At 45.1% G+C, this 16,909-nt stretch overlaps 1 pseudogene across 1 annotated transcript; it reads right to left on the reverse strand.

Annotated features, from left to right (window-relative positions):
* Positions 1-13,528: 13,528 nt before the first annotated feature.
* On the reverse strand, positions 13,529-14,298 carry LOC311598798 (proteasome subunit beta type-3-like; annotated as a pseudogene). The gene has a single exon. The product of its transcript is annotated as a proteasome subunit beta type-3-like (transcript).
* Between the last annotated feature and the right edge of the window lie 2,611 nt (positions 14,299-16,909).

Here is a 16,909-nt window from a genome sequence, read left to right on the forward strand (position 1 = left end):
AGGAGGAAAGACTGGTTGAAAGCACCAGTAAAGGCAAAGCTCCCCAAACCTTGAGCCGTAGTCACAGTGGAGGTGCATGGTGGTGGAGTGGGCAGAGCTACTTAAAGGCACCGTGTGGAGGAGGAGCTGACACCGTCTCCTCTGTGCTCCCTGCTAGTACACATGCTCTGAAAGCAGCTGCGCCCATTAGAAAGTGCACTCCAACCAAGCATGCAGGTGTGCCTGTGGTTTTCTTTCACAAAGAACAACACTGTATGTTTCCTGATTTCCTAGATCCCCTCACATTCAACCCCAGATCCCTGCAAGGGCTGAGAAACCTAGAGAGACAAATGGCAAAAGAAAGCCACTGTCTGCGTGCACGAGAGGACGCAGCAGGCTCTGGGCGGTGTCCTGGGATGCCAAGACAGTGCCTCCAGTGCTTCTGCAGAAGACATGGGGGCTGTAAGCAGGACAGCTCCAAACATCGCTCATAGCCAGTGTCAGCCTTGACCAGGTGCAGGCCTTTGGGCTCTGGCACCGCGGAGACCTTTTCCCTATGTCCCCACTTGCAAAGCAAGGGCTGTGCCTCTGGGTTTATGCCCAGGTCTGCATTCGTGACTCCTTAAACTCTAAGCTCTAGGCTGCAGTGCACACGCTGCAAGCATCACGCAGAGAGCTCCTCCACAGAGCCGGAGCTCCCTACCACAATGTCACCCTCTGTGCCCATGCAGAAGTTGCCACATCAGTGGGCAAGAGGGGAGCCCAAAACTTCCCCTGCACAGTTGCACAGGGACTCGAAGGCCTGGGCTACAATTGGTTGGAGTAGGGGGTGGAGCACAGGGGCAGGGCTGAGTTCCCTGTTCTGTTTAAGTGGTAGAGGGGCTGGCCTGGAGGCCTCTCCTGGAAGGAGGCTTTGGTTCTCAAGGGAGCAGAAAGGTCTGTGGATGACTTTTTAATCTTGGTTCCGCCCGCCTGCTGTGTACCAGCTGTCCAGCCTTAAGAAATCACCTCCCTTTCTGTTTTTTTGAATATAACTAACTATAGCTACCATTCGAACTCTTAATTATTTTCCATGTACTTCACATATATTATTTTTATCTACACAACGATTTTGCAGACTTGGTGCTGTTGCCCACGTTCCGCAGATGGAGAAGTAGGATTGTGCCCAAGAAGTCTGACTTGCCAAGTGTATACCGCTGCTAAGTGGGGACACATGACTGAATATGTCTCTGCCTGTGCTATCTCTCTGGAAGAACAGCAATACTAACCATGCAGTTTTTAAAAGGTGAGACACTGACAATGTCATCCTTTTCTGGACCTGTCTCCTGCCCAGGTCCTGAAGGCAGGGTGGGTAGCATGGCCATCCCATATGGAGGAAAGGGATTAGACCACTAGCTATCGTATGGCCAATGATAAGAGGCCAAGGATGCCTTGATTATTTATTTATTTATTTATTGTTTGTTTGTTTGTTTGTTTGTTTTTCAAGATAGGATTTCTCAGTGTAGCCTTGGCTGTCCTGGGATCACTTTGTATACCAGGCTGGCCTCGAACTCACAGTGATCTGCCTGCCTCTTCCTCCCGAGTGCTGGGATTAAAGGCGTGAGCCACCATGCTCAGCAAGGGTGCCTTGATTTTTATTCTGTGTCTCTATTCACTTCCTGGACAAGATATAAAATGCTGGAGAGAGAAGGGGGGCGGTCAGTGCTCATCTTATAAGATCAAATGTGTTGGTATTAACACCAGCCTTGCCTGGCCCACAAGTGGTGATACTCAAAGCGGATGATGGACAAATACATGCTTTTGGAAATGTAAAACGCCTCGGGAGTACAGATGACATGTTATTTATACAGGGCTCTGGAGGGTAGAGGAATATAAAGGTGAATGCCACTTTGGAACCTTTCAGGCAAGCATGGCTATGCACAAAAAGAACACTCACGCACCACTAATGGGAGTGTAAACTAGTATACCTATTGTGAACAACACATGGAATTTCCTTTTAAAGTAAGGCACTTTCTCAGAAAACTAGGAATAGTGCTTCCTCAAGACCCAGCTATACCACTCCTGGGCATATACCCAAAAGATGCTCCACCACACAATAAGGACATTTGATTAACTATGTTCATAGCAGCTTTATTCATGATAGCCAGACTCTTGAAGCACCTAGCTGTCCCTCAGCTGAAGAATGGATAAAGAAACTGTGGTACATTTACACAATGGAATACTACTCAACTATTAAAAACAAGGAAATTCTGAAATTTGTAGGCAAATGGATGGAACTAGAAGAGACCATTCTGAGTGAGGTAACCGCGACCCAGAAAGACACACATGGTATATACTCATTTATAAGCAGATATTAGCCACCTAATACAGGATAACCACACTACATTCCACAGACCTAAAGAAGCTAAGTAACAAGGAGGACCCTGGGGAGGATGCTTAATGCTCATTCAGAAGGGCAGATAGAATAGACACTGAAAATGGTTGAAGAGAAGGAACAGGATGGGAGCCTACCACAGAGGTCCTCTGAAAGACTCCACCCAGCAGGAGATTGAAGCAGATGTTGAGACTCAGTCAAACTTTGGACAGAGCTCAGGGAGCTTTATGGAAGAGTTGGAAGATGGAAGGACCTTAGGGGGACAGGAGCTCCGCCAGGAGACCAACAGAGCCAACAAATCTGGGCCCAGGGGGCCTGCAGAGTCTGGTGCACCAATCAAGGACCATTGCTCAGATGTATTCAATAGACAGCGTAGTGTCTTGTGGATCCCATAGTCGGGGAGCAGGGTCTGCCTCTGACATGAACTCTGTTGCCTGCTCGTTGATCACTTCTTCCTGGTGGGGCAGCCATGCCAGCCCACAGAGGAAGAAGATGCAGGCAGTCCTGATGAGACTTGATAGGCTGGAGTCAGATGTTAGGAGAGGAGGGCTCCCCCTTTCTGAGGACCAGGGGATGGGGATAGAGGGGAAGAGGGAGGGAGGATGGGACCAGGAGGAGATGAGGGAGGGGCAACAATCAGGATGTAAAGTGAATAAATTTAAAAAATAAATTAAAAAAGAACCAAAAAAATTAAAAGAACTAGAGCTACCACTGGATACAGTTACCCTACTATTGAGTAATCAAAAGGGGATTAAATCTGTCAATCAGACATGCATCTGCACACCATCTCGATAACAGAATTATTAACAGTAACCAAGACAGAGAGTTAACTTAGATGTGTGAACAGATGAATAGATGAAGAAGGTGGTGTGCACATGTGCAGTGAAATATTATTCAGCCACAAAAGAATGACAACCTGTAAATGTTACAGCAACATGGATGGAGGTAGACAACTTTCTGTTAAATAAAATAAGTCAGGCATAGGGGAAAAAACAAGTGCCAAGCCATCTCATTATTGTGTCTAATCTAAAGAAGCAGATCCCATAGTGTCACCCAAGGCTGGGAGTGGCATGGAGAGAAGGGACAGGTGCTGGCCCAGTGGATGGGAAGGGACAGGTGCTGGCCCAGGTGGATGGGAAGGGACAGGTGCTGGCCCAGTGGATGGGAAGGGACAGGTGCTGGCCCAGGTGGATGGGAAGGGACAGGTGCTGGTCCAGGTGGATGGGAAGGGACAGGTGCTGGTCCAGGTGGATGGGAAGGGACAGGTGCTGGCCCAGTGGATGGGAAGGGACAGGTGCTGGCCCAGTGGATGGGAAGGAAAACTAGCACCACGGGGCAAATTCACAGAAACGTCACGGTAGTTAGTACAGGCTGGTCTGCTGGTGCGTTTGCTACCGAGGCAGGAGGATCAAAAGTTCAAGGCACATAGTGAGTGAGTTCAAGGCCAGCTTTGAATACATGAAATCCTGTCTAAAAAAATATCTGTGCATTACACATATATTTACATATGTATCACATGAAATATCACAATGTACGCGTAATGTATAATCCTGTCGATTTAAAATATGTGTTTTAAATAAACATGAAGTAGTTAAAACATAAGCCACAATGCATCCAAGCATTACATGAGTACATACCTCTTTGTGAACTTAACTCTTTTTGAAGTAACAATGAATATCCACATCTAGTTTTTGTGTAAAGTTAGGATTTTAATACTGGAAGAACTCCTTTTTACAATAGCTACTGTCAATTCATCTCTCCAGTTGGCCCCGCGTTTCCCCTCCTGGTGGTCTGTGGTAGGAACTTTCCCCGCTCTTGTTTCTATAACAAATGTCCAAACTTAGGACTATAAAACAACATACATTTTAGTGCTTGACAGTTCTGGATATTAGACATCCAACATGAGTCTTACTTGTCTAAGAGTGTTGGCAAGACTGTCTCTTCTGGAGGCCCCAGGGAATTGTTCTGAGCCTGTCTCAGGTTTTATAGAGTCTGTGTCTTGTTCACAGAGAACCACTGTACTCTCTACTTCCATTGGCAAGTTCCTGTCCCTACTCTAAAGCCCATGTGGACGCTAGAACGTAACCCTGCCCAGCTGAAGAGTCTTCAAGTTTTTCACGTATATCCTTTGAGGTTTTCACACATGTGATGTTGATTGTGCCCATCTCCAATCCCCCAGATCCTCTTCACGTCTCAGTTTTTTTTCTCTATAACCCACTAAGTCCGATTACAGCTTCCTATAAGCATATGGATGTAGGGCCATCTAAAAAGACAGGGCAATGTACCAGAGATTCTTTGAAGAGAATTGACTCTTGGTTGGTTTCCCCTAGCACTATTAATTGCCAATAGCTATGAACTAGGGGCAGGGCCTTGGGCCATCTCAAGAGTTTTACTTCCCTCAGCCTGACAATGTAACATAGTCACAGGCACCAGGGACTAGGACTTATTTGAGTGTGAGGGCGGGTGGGGGGCATTTACAACAACAAAATCTAGAATTTCAGATACATATTTAAAAAGAAGTATACCTGGGTGAGGCAGCACAGATTTATAATCCCAGCAACTAGTGAATAGAGACAAGAGATTGAGATCAGAGTGGGCAAAAAAAAGAAAGGGGGGGGGACCCCAAACAAAAACAACAAAAACAAAACCAGAAAGAAATAGTTATATACAAGGAGAACTCTCCCTCTTCTTTAAATAAGTCACAGAGTAGCTTTCTCTATAAAGACTTTTCACTACCTTTATATAACCTATAAAAACAGACCTATTGCTATCAGAGAAGATATGGGTAGCATCACACAGAGATCCCACAGGAGGAGAAGAAGAGCCTCTCTAGGTTGGGAAGTTATAATCCTGCGTGTGCCTCACTAAGATTTGGTCACCGCCTTTAGAAATCACCAGTGGTTAACAGTTGTTCACCACTCTTCAGCTGTTCTGATCTACAGTCCTCTGTCTCCAAAGACTTCAAAACATTTTAAAAAATCATTAAACTGAATTTTGTACAGCAGTTTCAGGTTCACAATAAAACTGAGCAGAAGGTACAGAGAGTTTCCATATACACAGGCCCCACACCCACACCCTCCTCCACAGAAAACATTTTGAAAGCAGAGTCCTTGGCTTCTTTTCTTTTCCAAAAGTAATACCAAGATAAAAAAAAAATTCAAGTGTAGCAGCTGTGGCTTAAGTGGCATTTGCAGCCTCTCAACTTATGTTAGATAGAGCCTTTATGTGTTTTGAATAGTTTGTTTTAAAGTCCCCCTCCATTAATGAAATATGTAGAATAATATAGGTTAGAAACTGCTCTCTGAACTACAGAAGGAAGAATATGTTGGAAATTATTCTTTGGGCTGAAGAAGCGATAAACAACGATGTTCTGCCAAGAGCTGGATATGAACAGGCTTCCATTCCGAGACTCGGTTTCCTGCTCTGCCACAAAGCACAGGCTCTTTTATGCTATGAGTCAATTTATTTTAGCTACAAGAATGAAAGGGCTGGTAGGCTACTGCTGGAGTGTACACGCCACACTCACAGTGGATCTGACCCACTCCTTTTGCACTTCGGGGGTTTCTTGCTGTGTAGTCATTAGATGCTGAGGGCAAATCAATCAGTTTTTTTGAGGGGAAAGGGGAGGGCCAAAGACATACATAGAAATAAATAGTGAGCTCCCCTGGAATGCAGTGTTGGAAGAGCTTCCAAGAGTGACACAGGGAAGGCCTAGGAAGTCTTCCAGAAGAAACGGTGTTTTGGCCAGTATCAAAAAGATGGAGAAGAGTTAGCCTAGTGTGGAGGTTTGGCAGGCTGGGATCCCGTAGCTGAATGATCAAAACCTGGAGATGGAGAAGAGCTAAAATAGTTGGTTTTTTTTTTTTTTTTTAAGTAAGCAGTGTATGACTGACATTTCAGGGGAAAGGCCCTGGCTCCAGCATTGTGGGAAAGGCTAAGCCTGGTGCACTCTAACACACTGAAGTACTGGTAAGGAAGAGAAAAGGAGATTTATCAACTGCATTAAGAGGAGGACCAGATAAAGAGGCAGTGACCTGAGGTCTACAGGACACTGCAGGAGCTTCAGGTTTAAAAGCACTAGGGCAGGAGTGAAGCTCATCACTCAGGGTCATAAACACGCAACCTGGCTGCTCACCGTTGTCTAATGCCTCCCGTCTCAAGTGCTGAACTACAGGTGTTTGCCCCCACACTTGGCTCTGTCTCAAGTCCGGTTCTGAAAAGTGAAGAAACTGTTAGTGCTAACATCACTTGAGGGGTACAATGCTGGTTCTGCAAATAAGGATTTCTTCTGCTCCGAGATGCATCCTTGTCTGGGGTGGTGGTGGTGGAATGGCCCATTCTGAAAGGATTTGATTTTCTTGAAATGCAAAGTGACTGTAGTTTGGACAACAGCTTCCTTTATGTCTTTATCCTAAAAGAGGAGGAGACAACTTAGGCAGATAGAGTCCTTGAGTGATTAGCTCGCCTCAGCTGGACCCAGCAGGCGATAGCGACAGAGTGAAATGGAGGCAGCTATGCCAGACTTTCACCCGGCTTTCACCCTTTTGGTCCTTGTTGAAGAAGTAAGGATTTTTAGCAAAAGCATCTTCTAAGTGCCTGTTATAGGGGAAGATGCTGCCAACAGACCTTGAGGCCTATTTAGCTGTGGACTTTCTCTAAGAGCCAAGGCAGTCCTAAAGGATTAACGGGGAGTATGATTTGCTCTTCCCTGCCTTCTCCTGAGAGACTGACCATGGAATCCCGAGGCTCTTACCTTGCTGTGATCCTAAGGTGTAAAATTTGCGGCCTCTTGGTTGATGGGGTTCTGTGAGAAAAAGACTAAGGCGACTTGCTCATTGCAGAATAGAAGACCAAAGTGGGTCTAAAATGGTCTTTGGGTTTCCATGAACTATGGTTCCAGACTGGGGTTGAGCGCCTCATGGGAGGAGTGTTGAGAATTGAAATGTTGTCGAGGGCCAAGGGCCAGTGTCGGGGTATCTGAGGGCCAAGATGGAGGTTGAAGGTTGGTAATGGGGCAGCTGGGGGCAAGAGTGGACTTGCTGAGGGCCTGGACTGAAAATGAAAGCCAGAACTCACTTTGAGGGCCAAATTGGCATAGAACAGCTCTGAGGGTGCACTCCCAAATCCTCATGCCACCTCAGTTTAAGCTTTTGGCCTCTATGGAGCCTCTAGGCCCTAGATAAGGGATTCTTGGCTTGAAACTCCTCAACATGCCCTGAACCCTCCCTGGACCTCAGTGCCACTTCTCAGGCCAACAGCTGCTGGCAGCACGCAGGCGTCCGCTGGCCATTTGCGCAGGCGCAGGCTGCAGCGCCAAATCCTGCCTGGTGGTCAGCTCTCAGCTCGCAGCTCGCTTGCACTCTCTGGTGGATGCTCAGAGCTATGGCTCGTGGCTGAGTGCACAGATCCGCTTTAGGCTCCCTGCCAAACGCGGTGATTTTCCAGGTCCTCGCAGGCCAGGAGGGCGGATTGCAGGGAAACTAGACGGAAGTGCCACGCAATCCGCAATCCGGCCTGTTCTGCATTGTTTGGGAGTCAGGTGAAAGCGGTGCCGGGAAACTCCCCCCCCCACCCCCCCACCCCCGGGCCTGGGCTAACTCTGACCTTGAGAGAGCACTGGGCTCAATAGCTTCTCATTTTGGAGGGTACAGGGGACAAGAAGTCCAGATGGAGACTAGAGTTGGCCTGCGCATTCCTCCTGGGGAGTGTACAGAGTACACATCACCTCTGCTAACTCTCATTAAAGACATAAACAACGTGAGGAGAGACACTACCCAGGGAGGCCAGACTTCTGCAAAACTGGTTGAAGTGGAGGGATGGCCCATGTTTAGCTGAAAGGTCAGTTAGGAGATGCGAACCGCCAAAAATGAGAGTTACAAGTCCTTTTCGTTAGGAACACACACACACACACACACACACACACACACACACACACACACACACACACACGAGTTCATTTTTCTTCCTTAGCTGGTGGGGTTGAGGTGACTGTCTCTGGATTCTGAGCTGTCCTTGCTTGATCTTCTTGGGGCCCAGCCCAGTCAGTCTCCAGCAGTCACTTTGGAATGTGCTTCCTCCTGCCTGGGGGTTGACGATTAGTCATTATCACTCACCTTCCCTTTTCAAGGGCATGTTGATTCTTTCAGTTTCCCACCTGAAGTTTTGCCATTTAGCCCTCCCCCTTTCTGACTTTCTCTGTATCTCATGGTTGTTATCTCTACATATAAGACCGCAGATGCTGTGTCACCACTGTCTGCTGCTGCCGCAGTGCTCTCTACCATGTTGGTTGTGGACTCTCTGAAACTGCAAGCAAGCCTCCAGTTAAATGCTTTCTTCTATAAGTTGCCTTGGTCATGGGGTCTCATCACAGCAACAGGAAAGTAACAAGGGAGTCGCCTTAACCACATTCTCCAGGGGGAGCAGAGAACAGATTATAAAAACCACGCCTAAGATTTCATAGTCTGCATCTCAGCAGCCATAGCTCTGGTTCCTTCAGTCTTCTCTCAGTAGAAGGTAAGGTCTGAATACAGGGGGATATAAAGCTGGCTAAACAGATTCTAATAGGGTGCAGTTTGTAGGAGCCCTGATGGCTCAGCTTCCCACTCCCCCAACTTGTAGCATTTATGCTTTTTGGCAGTTACCCGTCCTCATTTGTTTCTCTTTCCAAGTGTGCACGCCCATGTAGACACGAGCATTCCAACGCCCTCAAATGTCAGAGACTCGAAAAGCTTGAACCAAATATCGACAGAGAAAAAGACCTACAAATGGGTGCTTACTCCATCTTTAGTGAATTAAAAGAATTTGTTGGGATAAAAAAAAAAAGGAAGAGGGTTAGAGATACTTTACAAACACACATGCCAGCACACATGAGGATAATGCCAGAGAAGTGAAGCCAGGCATGATAGCACACACTTGCGGTCTCAACAATTTATAACCTGCCCAGGCTGTGGCGGGTCATAGCTTAATGTGAAGCCCACAGTTGGATACCATCTTTTAACGCAGATGCTTCCTCAAAAAGTTATCATAGATGGTGTGGTGATGTGGTGTAATATGACTTGTCCTCTTTGAATCTTGTGCTGAAAATTAATCCTCTTGTAAAATGTTAAGAGGTAGAGCCATATGGAACCTTAAGAAATTAAAAATTAGGACTATGCCCTCATGAGTATATTAACCCATCCACCTGACTAATAAATTATTGGGTTAATGGGTATGCTGGATAGTTTTATGTCAACTTGACACATGCTAAAGTCATCTGAGAGGAGGGAACCTCAATTAAGAAAATGCCTCTGTAAGATCAGGCTGCAGACAAGCCTGTAGGGTATTTCCTTAATTAGTGGTTGGCAAGGGAGGCCCTGCCCCTGACTTGTTTGTTGGCCACAGCACGTTTCGTAGCAATAGTATTCCTAAGACAACTGGTATCTCAAGAGTAGGCAGCTATGAAAGCCGCTCTGACCAGGTCTCAGGAGCCTTTTCTGTGTCTTGCCATGTAGAACCATACACCACCCAGAACACTGACAGAAGAAAACTTTCCTATTCACATCTCACCTAGACTATGAAACAGAAAATAGAAAGGATTGGGCTTATATAAAGGAAGAGTATCTGAAGACTGGATTATTACTGCACAATCCAGCATGGATCAAGATGTAGAAGAAGACTGCTGTCCTCACCCTTCCTTGATAAATGCCCAGAGTTTGTGAGGATGGGGATGGAAAACCAGTGACAGATGACACTAGCAAGGCTTTGTAGACAAAAATGCTTTTCGTGCTACCAGGGAAAGAGGTAGTAAGTATTTGGCCTTCCCAAAAGGCTAAAGAGTAGGTCTGCTTTCAGACATGGCTGTGTTCAGGACCCCTGCCACATCATCAGGACTTTCTCTTTCTATGTTCGGAACATAGCAGCCTCCAGTAGTTCAGGGTTCAGGTCCACAAGGTTGTTAAACAGTAGAAGATTAAAGTTGCTTCTCCATTAGCTTTGGGGAAAAAAAGCCCGAAGAAAAAAATATGATTGCAGGGACATTCAAGTACTGGTTTGTGACACAATCTGAGGAGTCTGGGGTGGGGGTGGGGTTTGAATGGTGGGGCCCGCACCTCTGTGGAAGGGTGCCCTTCCTCACCATCAGCGTTCACCCCAAGGATGAAGGGCAGGCCTTCCTCCCTGGTTTTGCTAAGGTGCCCGCTGCTTGGCATTCTAATTCTGCCTTATGAGCTTCAGACCCAGTCATAGAGCTCTACCAAGTGTGCATGGACTCAGGTCTATAGAACAGGCATACAAAGGACCAGTAACACACGGAGCACTTGCTATGTGCCAGCTATTGTTAAAGTGCTTTGCTGTGCCTCACATAGCTAATAGGGCTGGCAGTGGGGTTTAGACGCCAAAAGAAAGAATATGACACCCATATATTCACCCTGAAATCATAACATATGCCACTTGCTTGAACGCCCCATCTTGTTGGCAAAAAATAAAAGCCTGATGGTTTGAGAATAAGGAACATAAAAGCAGACTCAAAAAAGTAAATGGCCATTTGGGCCTTTCTGCCGGTCATCACCTCTAACCCTGGCCTTCAGGCCACACTGGTCTGCTGAGGACTATGCTGTCTAGGGGATAATTACTCACCAATGTACCCCATTCTCCCTTTCTCTTGTTGTAATTATTTAAGAATTTACAGAATAATCAGCCACCAAGTCCTCCATAACAAACTGACCATCAGGTTTATAAAACAACCTAACAAAGAGGATGGCATTACCCACTGCTAAACTTCCTCTGCACCTCCTTCCCCACCCCGTAACACTTCAGTGTCTCAGAAAGCTGACAGATTCATCCTGAACAGTATAAACATGGGGAAAATTACATTTCCTTGCCTCCATAATTGATAAGAAGGATGCGTTAATTTATAGAGCCCAGAGAAAGATCCATCTGTTTGTCCAGACCTTCCTGGGGAGGGGGCAGTCCCAGGAAACAGGCAACCTGCCCATCTTCCTGTTTGCCAGTCTGCTGGTCAGATACCCGATTCCAGTGACTGAAACCTTCGGACAGCAGCTCAGTCTGCCCATGAGCTGAGGGGGACCAAGCACCACACTCAGGCCTGGGATTGAGACTGCCACGCCCAGCTTTCTACTGTTGCTTTTCAGTATTTAAAAAAGGTACACACTTCCTCTCCCTCCCATGCTAGAGGCGGCTGTGAAGCATCATGTCCCCTGGAGGCCTGACAGGGCTCTCAAGGAATACTTTACTGGCCAAGTCCTTTTTTCAGAGGCATGGGGTGGAATGGGGGTTTCTGAGAACATTCTAGCACAGAATGAAGGGTCTCCTAAACAGAGACGAAGCTGACCGGGACACATAAACACTGCCACGCCCTACCCCACCCCTGATGTGGGTGGCAAGCTCTGGTCACCAGGCTTGAGGAGATTTGGGGTAGAGATGGAAGGAGTGTGGTAGGTGGCAGAGAGGCTCAGGGCAAGTCCTGGCAGATGCCACTGTTAGTTGAGATGAGAAGTAGGATAGAGAAGGAATGAGAAAACCTATGGCAGGAGCTTGTCATTCCTGCCCCTGGCCTTGGGCCCTGTCCCCTCAGCCTCTGTGGTCCTGTTACCTCAGTGCTGGCCTTCAGGAAAGCAGGGCACGTTTCTGGTGCTTATACTCTGAATGGGCAGCATGGTGACCTGTCCAGTAGGCTCTGCTTTACCACGTGCGGCTCAGCCACCCTGGGCTGCGCAGGAGCTTCTCTGGGCGTCTCAAGAAGTGGCTGGAGATGGGGTATTGTGGCCTGAACTGAACCCCCTTGGCTACTTCTCACTACTGGGGCTCCTTGAGTGTGTCACAGAGGTTCCAGTCCATACCTGGGCACTAGGCTGTTTTACCGTCTGGAGTTTGAGAGTGATTGTAATGGGCTTCCCCATCATGTCCACAGGAGCTCTGAGATACCTGGCTGCTCTTTGGCTTCTGAAACTAGAGAACCGTGGAAGATGCTAAATTACATTAAATGAGGAGGTCTCCTGTCTTCATGTGAGTATATCTTGCTTCCTCCCTTTTCTATGGGTGATTTTCTCCACTTCTTTGTTTGTTTTTTTTCCCCTCTCATCTCATCCTTTATATTATAAACTTAATACAATCACAGCGATACTATAAATACTCATTTTGGTTTTCTTCTACCCTTTATAAAATAAACGATTAACTCCTATATATATTTAAATTGACAATTATAATTTTAAAGGATAAAAAAGATTAGCAACTCTGACCCTAGGGTCTTTGAAGCTTAAATGTAATATCATTCCATTTCATTGACTGGTTCTAATAAAATTATTAAAACAAGAATTATAAAGTAATGATATGTAAATTATCTAGAGAAACCAACAAAGCACTTAATTTCATCCCTTAAATGTGGCAAATAGTGTTGGATGTACATCTATGGTTTGGAGAGTGAGTCCTAATAGGTATAAGTCTGAGTGTTAAAATGAAGAACTTTAATGCATCCTGATCTGAGCCTCAAGCTACTTGAACCAATTAATTTGTTTCTGTTTAAATCAGAATTTTGAACTCTTTTAGTAGTGAAAACTGTGAGTTTAGTTTGTCTCTTTGTCTCCCCAGAGCTGCAAACCGTGATCAGCTTCCCACATGTTGGCCAAAACCAGGAACTGTTTGTTGCCTTTCTAAATTATTATTATTATTATTATTATTATTATTATTATTATTATTATTATTATTATTATTACTTTAGTTTGAAAGTTCTGTTTGTCATTCTTAGAAGATACAGTGGAAGTGGAAAGTGCTATTTATGATCTTAAGCAGACAAGGAAAAGTGAGACTATGCACTCCTCCTGAAGTTGCCGTTAAGACTGAGTAAAACAAACAAACTAGTCAAAATGAAAAAAATAAAATAGAAAGTGTGATACAAAATGAAATAACAGTAGGGAATAAAGCACCTGAGTGTATATGCGTTACCTCCTGTGAGCCCCATAGACAGCGCTCTACCCAGACTACCTCTCCTATACTTTACCCTTACAATCCGATCGTGCTTTAGCTGCTAAATGCCTTCTGCCGGCTCACGTGTTTGAACACCTGAGGTATATTTGATCATTCAAAGTAAAATTGATACTAGTATCTGGCATAGTATTCAGTATGTGAGGTTACAATAAAAATGTTGTTGTTGTTGTTGCTGCTGCTGTTTGGAGACAGAGTAGCTCTTTATACAGGACTCTGTCTGTCCCCAACAGGGACAAAACTGTGGGAACAAAGACAAGCACAAGTAAAAGAGAAGATTTTATTAAAAAGAAAAACAACAAAAGGAAACCTGGGTTAGTCCATTGGGACCTTCAGTGGTGATGATCTTGTCTTTTTCAATGATATGGACAATGGCTCTCATGCCTGAGATGATGTCCCGGTCCACCGCATTCAGCATGGCCCGGGAAATGGTTTCAAAGAGGAGTTCTGGTTCCATGTCCGGCTCCCAGAGAGACTCACACATACCATACATCTGTTCGGAGCAGGTACCACTGACTACAAAGCCCGCAGCCACCACGGGGCAGCCAGTGAGGTCTAGAAAGCAAATGAAGGGCTTAAAAGGTCTTCGGGTCCAACCCAGAAATGGCGGGCTCTGTGTAGCAGGGACCAACCCGTTTCTCATATAAGAGGTTGGCCACCATGCTCACGAGGAGGGTGTACGGCTCGATCTGCCAACCTTCCTTTGGCTCCTACAGAATCAGCCAGAAGTTGAAGTGCTGGGCGACTGTCTGGACATGGGTGTCCAGCCCGGCCAGCCCTATGTAGAGCCTGTCGCCCATGGGAAAGATCTTCTGGAAGTCCGTGGTCACCATCAGGGCCTGGATCCCGAAATGCCTGTCTGCAGTGATGGCCACACAGTTCTTTCCTTCATGGCCATGAGGGCCCCTCCATTAGAGGGCATCACAGACATGGTTGCACTGTAGCAGGTCTCCTATGGCCACTGCGATGCCTGCACCCCGGCTCCGGCTTTCTCTAGCTAAATGCAGTTATGACATGAAAGCCATTCAAGGGTACTAATAAAGAAACTTTATGGTTGTAAAGCTTCTATACTTAAAGTATACATGTGTTGTAATCTCTCGAGAAACCACAAAAAATTCATTTAGTTTTGATTTTTTATAACACTTTACAAAAAGTAAAATGCCAAACATGGTTGGGTGCTGTCCTGGCTAGGGTCAGTTGTTAAACCTGACACAGCCTAGAGTCATCTGAAAGGAACCTCTTGGTTGAGGAGCTGCTAGATCAGAGCGGCCTACGGGCAATGAGACGGTCTGGTTGTTAGCTGATATACACATGGCCCTTCCCACTGTGGCTGTTACCGTTTCTGAGCTAGTGGTCCTAGACTGTATTAAAACAAAGCTAGCTAAGCAGGAGAGAGTAAAAGAGCCAGCAAGCACCATTTGTCTAGGGTTTCTTCTCTGAGTTTCTGCAGTGACCTTGCTTGATGGCGAGCTGTAACCTGTAAGCAGAAAATAAGCCCTTTCCTTGCCTAAGGTGCTTTTCTCAAGAGACTTTTGTCACAACAACAGAGATGAGACAGACATATGCAACAAATTATGCTTGTATTTAACACCTCACTCAGTGGTTAATATACTTTGAAGATCTGTTGTCTAAAACATAAAGCAAAATATTTATAAAATTACCTACTAGAGGTAATTACCTACTTTGAAGTCAGCCTGCTTTACATAGGAAGTCCCAGGACAACCGGGACTATGTAGAGAGACCCTGTCTTAAAAATACACACACACACACACACACACACACACACACACACACACACACACACGGGACTTTGAATGGGCTGTAGAGATGGCTTAGCAGTTAAGAACACTGACTGCTCTTCCAGAGGTCTCAGGTTCAATTTCCAGCACCCACACAACAGCTCATAGCTGTCTATAACTCCTGTTTTAGGGATCTGACACCTCTTATACAAACATACCTGTAACATTAATGTAAATAAAATAAGTAAAAAATTACCCACTATAGTGCTAATTATGATAAAATATTAGGAACAATTTACAATGCATGTAAACATAGCAGATTGGTGGAATAAATCACTGTTCATTCATATATATGAGAATATTTCTGCAAAATGGTCAGATTTCCAGAAGGTATCTTCGAGTAAAAGTCATGTTACATTATTATAAGAAAGATGGTCATTAAAATCCATAATGGTATATCTAATATTTTCATAAGTGATACTATAATAGATAATTTTATAACTTTAAAAAATTTATTGCCACAGGATGTGGGTCAAAGCATTTGGACATTTTCCAATCTTGTAAAATGTGTTGTTCTGGCTTTCCCTTATTCTATTTCTTTTTATATATTTAAAGACCATTTGAACATCTTTCCCTTTGTTGTGTTGTACCTTGATTTTTATGAATAGTTTACATAGTAGGGGGATTAGCCATTTATATTATGATATGCATTGCAAATACTTCTACAGCATATAGTGTTTTTTACTTTGGTGATGGTGAATTTAGTCATGAACAGTACAATTTTAGATGTGGTTATATCAAGATCTATTATTGATTTGGACTGTGAGCCCTAGTGAGAAGCCTTTCCTAGTCACAGATGTGAGGTGATTCTCTAACGCAGCTGTGATTTCCGGTACACATCTCTGACCTGGTTGCAGTTTACTTGGTGGTAGAACGCATCCTTTTCCTGATGGTTATTTACATCTTTGTTGAAAATCCAGGCAGAAGAGGTGGGTGCTGCAGAAACTGAGGACCAAGCAAGGACCATGCGTGGCGAGGACCTAGACCCCCTGCTCAAATGCAGTAGATAGGCAGCACAGTCTCCTTGTGGGTCCTGCAATGTGGGGAGTAGGGGTTGCCTCTGACATGGATGCTGGTGCCCGTTCATGGATTACTTCTCCCTGGCAGGGTGGCTTTGCCAACACACACACACACACACACACACACACACACACACACACACACAAACACACACACAAACACACACACACAAACACACACACACACAAACACACACACACAAACACACACACACACAAACACACACACGCACACACACACACACACACACACACACACACACATACACACATTAATGCAGCGCTCTCATACTCTTAGTTTTGGAAAGAGTCTCTGTGCTTGATTTGGTCACATAAGTTCTGGTGGGAGTGCAGCTACTACTATACCGTTGACTGAAGACTTTGTCTGGGTCATGTTGTCGTCCTCTCCCACAGAGGGATTCATATGGAGTGGTAAGGGAGGAAGGAGACACCTCCAAGTTACCCAGATCAGCCAGATCAACATTGTGGAAAATGGGGTGACATTACAGTGTGTGTGGTAACTCTACTTAGTAACCACTTCTGTTAAGTTGTTTTATGTTTTTGTTTAATTCTATGCTACATTTGCTTATTCTTGGTTTTCACTGGAAAGTTCAGATTTTCTTATATTGAAAGTTTTATTTTCTGTTTTTATTATCATATCTAATTTAAGACCTATGTTTATGTTTCTTTACCTTGGTTATATCTAAAGTTTGTAGCTTGTAGTTAAAAATATGCTTTAACTTTTTCTTAACTTTTGTTTG

The sequence above is a fragment of the Acomys minous genome, assembly GCF_964271855.1.
Source record: "Acomys minous genome assembly, chromosome: 1".
Classification (NCBI taxonomy): Eukaryota; Metazoa; Chordata; class Mammalia; order Rodentia; family Muridae; genus Acomys; species Acomys minous.